The following is a 7,150-nucleotide window of genomic DNA, read 5'->3' on the forward strand; positions in this document are numbered from 1 at the left end:
GCACTCCTTCACGCCCCTCAGACACACTTGGTTTCATGAGAAAACCATGAACTGCAACTGAAGAACCCAAACATTCATACAGCACTGCAGTTGACACCTGAAACAATATATAAAATTTCCTCTGTAACTAGACTTTTTAGATAGATCCTAACATTATTTTTAGAATTACTGAAGATATTCGTTTCTTTTCAATCAGGGTGGATAAAAGTCATGATTTTTATTTGTAAAAAATCTTTTTGATAATTTTTTTTTATTTAAATCAATTTTTTTTAAAAAAAAAACATTAAAATTGCTTTTTTTGGCACCATACATCCATACATGGTTTTTTTATATATATAGATAGGCTTTTTTTTAGTAAACAACCCAAAAAATATGTGAACAGTTTAATTAAAACAAATAAATATATATATGAATGGCTTATTGCAGAAAGGGACCTGAGTCACATTTTTGAGGTATCGGAGTTACAACCTTTTCATCTCCACTGTCGCTAGCAGCATACTGCAGGGGGGCGCATTGAGGGTTGCAAAATTAACTATTCATTATGCTGAAAATGTGAGCCAACAACGGCACATTTCTTTCTTACACTATCAATATTATACGATTTTTCTTGTTTTTTTCTCAGAATTGTGCAAAAGTGACTTGAGGTCCCTTTCTGCAATAAGCCATTCATATATATAAATATACATTTTTCTGTTTCTGATACTGTATATATGAACCTACTATGGAAATGTTTGTTCAGTGTGTTAATGAAACTATAAAAATTTCAGTAACTTTTTTTGCAGTTAAAATAAAACATTCTGGATGTACTCTATAATTGAAACTTAAAACATTTTTTAAAGTCTTTGTAGCTGAATTTTGGATTTTTTTTAATGGTAGTATGCAAAATATCAGTGTCCATGTTTATTTACAGTTTAATGATAATGACACTATTTACGGTTTAACATTAGTATTTTGTATTTTTTTCCATACAAAATGTTTCCTATTTTTGCCTATAAAAATTGTTGAATTTTTAATAGAGAAAAAATTAAGTACGTTTACATATTATATTTCCTTTCGTATGAGCTTCACCCCATCACTACATATATTTTGTTTCCTTTATTTTCCTATCTTAGAGCGTAATAAACACCATAAAATTATTACTAGATTAATGTACTTTCACCAAAAGTGATTTTGATATCTACAAAATCCTTACGTACATTATTCTATAAATCATTTATTTAAAGTGATTTAAATCAGTGATTTTTTTTAAAAAAAAATCACCTGATTTAAGTCTCAATTTAAATCGGTCCACTTTTTTTTCAATGATCAAAACTTTGCAACTAAAAAGCCAACTTTCCCTCACCTGCTTCTTCTTATTTGTTGAAGCCGCAGCCTGATCATTTGAAATAGTGTTTGTACATTTTTCAGATATTTTATGCGCTCATGTACATAAAACGCTACATTTACAAAATACAATTTCATGAACATAACAAAGGAAATTAAAACAGACACGCAAAATTCATAACATTGTAGTTAAATAAGGTGGAAAAAAATTGATGAAAGATTTTTTTTCGTTTATTGTTAATTTTTTCTGGTATTTTGTTTTGCTGGAAGCCTGTGGGGTTATTAGTTATGATACTGCTAAAAACATATCAAAAGGAGACACCATATTTATTGAATTATAATAGTAGTGATTTCATGTGTAGAAAGAAAAATTATGTTAGTTTGAGAAAAAATGTTGGTGAATTTGAGAGAAGCAATAAATTTCAAAATAGAATACCGTAATAATATATTTAGAGAGAAAGTAAGTATTTTCTTTTCTTTTAGCATGTTACTGCCATAGGCGTCGCGAGAAATTTTCCAGGGGGGGCGGGCAAATGATAAAAGTTGAATTGTAGGTAAATAATAAGTATTATTACCATGGTTATAAATGTTTTTATACAATAATAATAATAATTATTATTATATAAATGGGGAGACTCGATCCACAAAACGAGTGAACATGAGCACAACTATTTTCATTATTTCTTTTGCATTTTATGCAGTTAGTATCTGAATGCATTTGGGTATTAACCTTTGCACATCTCGTTCAAGAAAAGGCTTTAAATGTTAGGGGGATTATTTCTTTTATAAAGTTTGTTGTATGACCTCTCACCAACAACTGTAATTATTAGAATTTTGAAAACTGTGGAACCATTTGTTCTTTGGATGAAATGATAGAATATAACAGTGTTCCTGTATTTTTCACTCAACGTTTTCGATCCAATGCATTTTTTCTTTGATTATTCTGTTTGAATACTAACTAAATGAACTTTAATTCTGTTCTAACATTAAGAGTAACAAACTTTCGGCTTTCTTGTATCTTTAAACGAACAATGTCAATTTCCAGGGGGTCTACGAACCCGTTCAACCCCCCTACCTCCCGACGCCCATGGTTACTGCTATTAGGATACTAATCAGCAAAGGCTTTAAAAGTACCTTTCAGGGCCATAACCCCACGTTAGGAACGCCACTTGTGCAACGTCCCTCTAGTGCACTTCTTAAAATAAACTTATACCATGGCTACAGATATCTTAATCTCAGGGGATAGGTTCTTTATTCGAGAATTCCAAATAAGAAAGTGTTTTATAGCCGAGAGGATATAGTTAAATGCGGATCTATATTCTGAAAACTATACACAATACAGAGAAAATATATAGCGAAGCTTGTATATACATTGAAATATATATATATAATATATATATATAGCATATATATATACTGATTCCAAATTTACGTCGGTTATATTATTCTTATACATATATGAATAATTGAAAGGAAATCTTCTTCTTTCTTCTCGTAATTTCTGGGAAAAGGCTTCTTCTTCCTTCCTATCTTTGATCTGGGAAAAGACTTCTTCATTTCTTCTTTCTATTTTTGGAAAAGACTTCTTATTTTCTTCTTTCTATTTAGGAAAAGGCTTCTTCTTTCTAATTTTGGAGAAGGCTTATTCTTCTTTTCTTTCTTTTCTTTCTTTTCTTTTTGGAAAAGACTTCTTCTTTTTCTTTTCTTCTTTCTATTTAGGAAAAGGCTTCTTCTTTCTAATTTTTGAGAAGCCTTATTCTTCTTTTCTTTCTTCTGATTTATTGTCTTTCCTTTTGAAGCGTAATCTTATTTATTACATATATGCGCTCGCTTTCCCCGCTTCTTTGGCAAACGATACAAGCTATACTTATAGAAAGAGTAGGGTCGACTAAACTCACAGTAGCGCCACCTCCTATGTAACAACCAAAAGGGGAATAGCCCAGCATCGCTAACAGTAATGGCCCAGTGCGTCTAATAAGAAGCGCGAACGTAAGTACTTCGGGGCATCTAATTTGTCCACAGCACCACGGAGGGATGGACAAACACAAAAGCTGACGATGTTCTCCTCGCCAGAGGTATTCAATCAAATTTTGATCACTAGGATCAAAAAGAGAGCGAGATACATTTCTGAATTCATTTGCTCACTTATTAACTTTCCTAATTGTTTCATATACGAGCATATTATTAATTATCTTAATTTGCTATATACAACATTTTATTCACTCCTTCTATAATTTTTATACTCTTCCTTTATGTATTTTTCATTTACTATAATATATATATAATTGCTCTTGTCCTCTCCTATTTTCTACAACGAACTCTGCTCTTCTTTATATGGCATGCTGCCATCTCTCGTCGCTTTCGGGAAACATTTCTTCCTTGTGTTTTTCATTGTGTCATCGGAACTGGCACGTGACACTGTGCATAAAGTGGACTCAAAACACAGAAAGGTTCATTGGGATTGGTCCTACAGTTTAAAGTGAGATCCGAACCACTATGTGCCTCCACCGGTTATCGAACCTGGGACCTCTTGATTACAAGCAAGGCGACATTACCACTACGCCATTTGGGGAGTAATAATGGTTTATTAACCTTCTCAATTCATATATGTATGTAACCAATAGTTTTTGCTTTATAAAATAAACCATATTTAGACATGTACTTTTAAAAATCAACTACATCTGAATTACCCAACTTGCATGACCTTGTAGTTGGTGGTGGGGCTTTGTGTGCTTCAATGATCCATCCCCCAGGCCAGGCTATACCGGCGGTAGCATTCAAGTAGCTAGCTACCGGTAGGGTCAAAGAGGGCCTCCCCTCCCAACCGATCGGCCCTCCAGGATTGCTGGGGGTAGACTGTGTTGCACTGAGGGGTTTGGTTACCCAAAGGCTAGGAGAGGGAAACTCTGATGTAAAACCAGGGGTAGGATGGACTCTGGAGCTATGAAAAGCAACCATCCTAGGGGACAACCCCCCCCCCAAAAAAAAAGGTTTGTTTTCTTAATCTTTCCTTTTTAAAATATTAATTCACGCCTAAATTTATATTAGGTATATACAAATTTGAAAATACATACATGTAATTTGAAACAATGTAAAAACTTGCACAGAAGGTTAAGACAACAGACACTAAAAAATTATATATTATACTTATATATGAAAATACATGAGTTTTAAGAAATTGGTCACCTTGTTATCAAGTCTATGATGTCGATGTCCCCTGAGAGCCAAATCATTGGTGGATAATGTTCATAGGCATAGCTAGAACTTTATATTTGGGTGTGCACAAAGAAAAAATGAGGTCTTGTACCTTTTTAATAGCATATTTTGCAACACAATCACTTGGCTCCTTAACTGCACTGATGTTTGTAAAGAAATATAAATTCACTAAATGACAGTGTTGAAAATTTCTGAATATATGTAGTAGAAAAAAAATCAAATTGCATAGAAATTACAAACACACACACAAAATGTTCATAAATGTTACAAACAAATACATCAAAATACACGTGATCTATAACAAGAGACGTCTGTCAAAAGGTACAATGTTAAACTCATCAATAGACGAAGCTTTTTCCTGTTCCACAAATAGCAAGAGCAGGGCTTCCAATCTATCTTGCTTCTGAGTTGCTCTTAATTTAGTTTTAACTTTGGTAAGCTTGGAGAAAGCTCTCTCACACGTGCAGCTTGCTGTGACAGGTATAGAAGAAAGGCGGTGTAGTACAGAGTAGAATGCAGTAAATATCTTCTTTCTCCAATGACATCAAAAAATCGAAAATCTATAGACACCCGTTTCATCAGCGATAATGCACACGTTTGTACCAAGTAATGACATTTTCAACTTCTTACAAACTGCCGCTCTTATTGAAATATCTGTCTTTAATTCTCTTTGATAAAGCAGCCCATTAGGGTGTGCCTAGACACACCCGGCACACCCCGTAGCTACGCCTATGATAATGTTATTGTTGCATCTAAAATTCTTTTCATGATTTCGTGCCACTTATCCAGACCTTGTTGCAACACTGTTTGGATATCTTTATGATTGTTTTCCAAGCACTATATGCCATACATGCATTGAAGTGAATTCAGCACATTACATTCGTGTTCTCTGATTTTTTTTTACTCAAATCTTTCCAAACGTTAATTTTCCCTCTACACCATGCATCATTAAAGTGCTTATCGAACCTAGCAGCAAACAACCAACACGGTTCACAATAAACAGCGTCTAAAATAGATTAGTAGCATAACCAAAATCTGTCTATTTTCTATCCTAATTTAGTCCTTGCGTAATAATAATAATCGGAGGTTGAAATATTCAGCTAATGAAGGTTTTCTTCGAATCTGGTAAATCACTTTCTACTTTTCTAGTGATTAACATTTTCTGTTTGCAGTTGTAGAGGCATAAACATATATGTTTGGTTGAAAATATATTTTAACGCCGAAAATAAAAACTTTTGTGAACTATCTGTGAAACTCGGGCGCCTCCCGCACGGCAGGGGTTGCGGGGGTGTTATTTACGCCACTGCTGACAATCCTACCCCATAAACCCCAACAGGAGCCCGGAATGATGCAAGCAACCGAAAACGAATGGCAGACTCCATCCTTCACAAGAGCAGCCCAAGACAGGACGCTCTGGAGGAAGAAAGTTGGGGAGGCCAGAGCCCGAAACCGAGCAAAAGCGCCATAGGTAACAGATAACTGCATATGAATTTCATGTTAAAAAACAAAAAATACTTAATCTGTCCCATCCCTACTTTATTCAGAGAGAGATAGTACAGTCCATCACCATTTTTATTTTATTTGTCTTACGCAATGAGCGCTTCAGTAATTAAAACGAAACGCCAAACATGCTGCTGACAACCCACACCAGCATACGTAAAAATCAATTCTTTAAAAACACGAAGAATGCAAGAGAAAAATAAACAGAAATAGTCATGAACAATTTGCTGAGCAATATTTACGCATCTCACTGTACAGTGGGATGAAACAAGTAGTGTTAGGCAAATTGTCCAGGACTATTTTCATTCATTTTTCTCTTGTATCCTACGTGTTCTTTTCTTAAAATGGATTTTTAGGTATGCTGGTGCAAAGGTTATCAGCCAGGAGCAGTGATGTGCCGTAAACTATAAGTTTACGTCTACATGCGTTGTCTACACGTAATCTACGCGTAGATTACATTGGGTTGTAGTTTACATAGACTACGTAGACAATCTAAAGTGCATTAAAATTAATTTTCAAGGGTTTCATGAAAGGAAAGTGACATTTTCAACTATGTTGGTTCCTAACAAACTGAAAAGAATCCTATTTACAACAAAATTTCTCGTCTCTTCTCTCATGAACTATGGAAGAAGATAAGTAGTATGCAAAAAACAACAACAGATGACAGTCGTGTGGCAATAGTGGTCTTTTCCCCATAAAACACTAGAATATTTCCTATATTAGGTTTCTTCCTAGGTGAGAAATTGTTCGAATTTGGAAGAAAGAGTATGAAAAGTTCTTCTCACACATCAGCAACTGATAGGCAGTATAATATTCTTTTTATTCCACGGCGCCCTTTGCTAAGTCATCACCTTTCGCCATGTTGTTTACATAGATTACGTCGTCTACGTGTATAAAATAGTCTACGTGTAGAATGTAGACTATCCTTGTTTACGCGTAGACGCACATCACTGGCCAGGAGTTTGTTTGGCGTTATGTTTCAATCCTTAACGCTCTCGTTGCGTCAAACAAAGAGAATAAAAAATGGTGGTGGGCAATTTGTTTCCTAATGCCCATGCATCCCACCCAGTGATGTGCGTCTACGCGTAAACAAGGATAGCTATCCTTGTAG

The sequence above is a fragment of the Lepisma saccharinum genome, chromosome 27 (assembly GCF_977018435.1).
Source record: "Lepisma saccharinum chromosome 27, izLepSacc3.1, whole genome shotgun sequence".
Lineage (NCBI taxonomy): Eukaryota > Metazoa > Arthropoda > Insecta > Zygentoma > Lepismatidae > Lepisma > Lepisma saccharinum.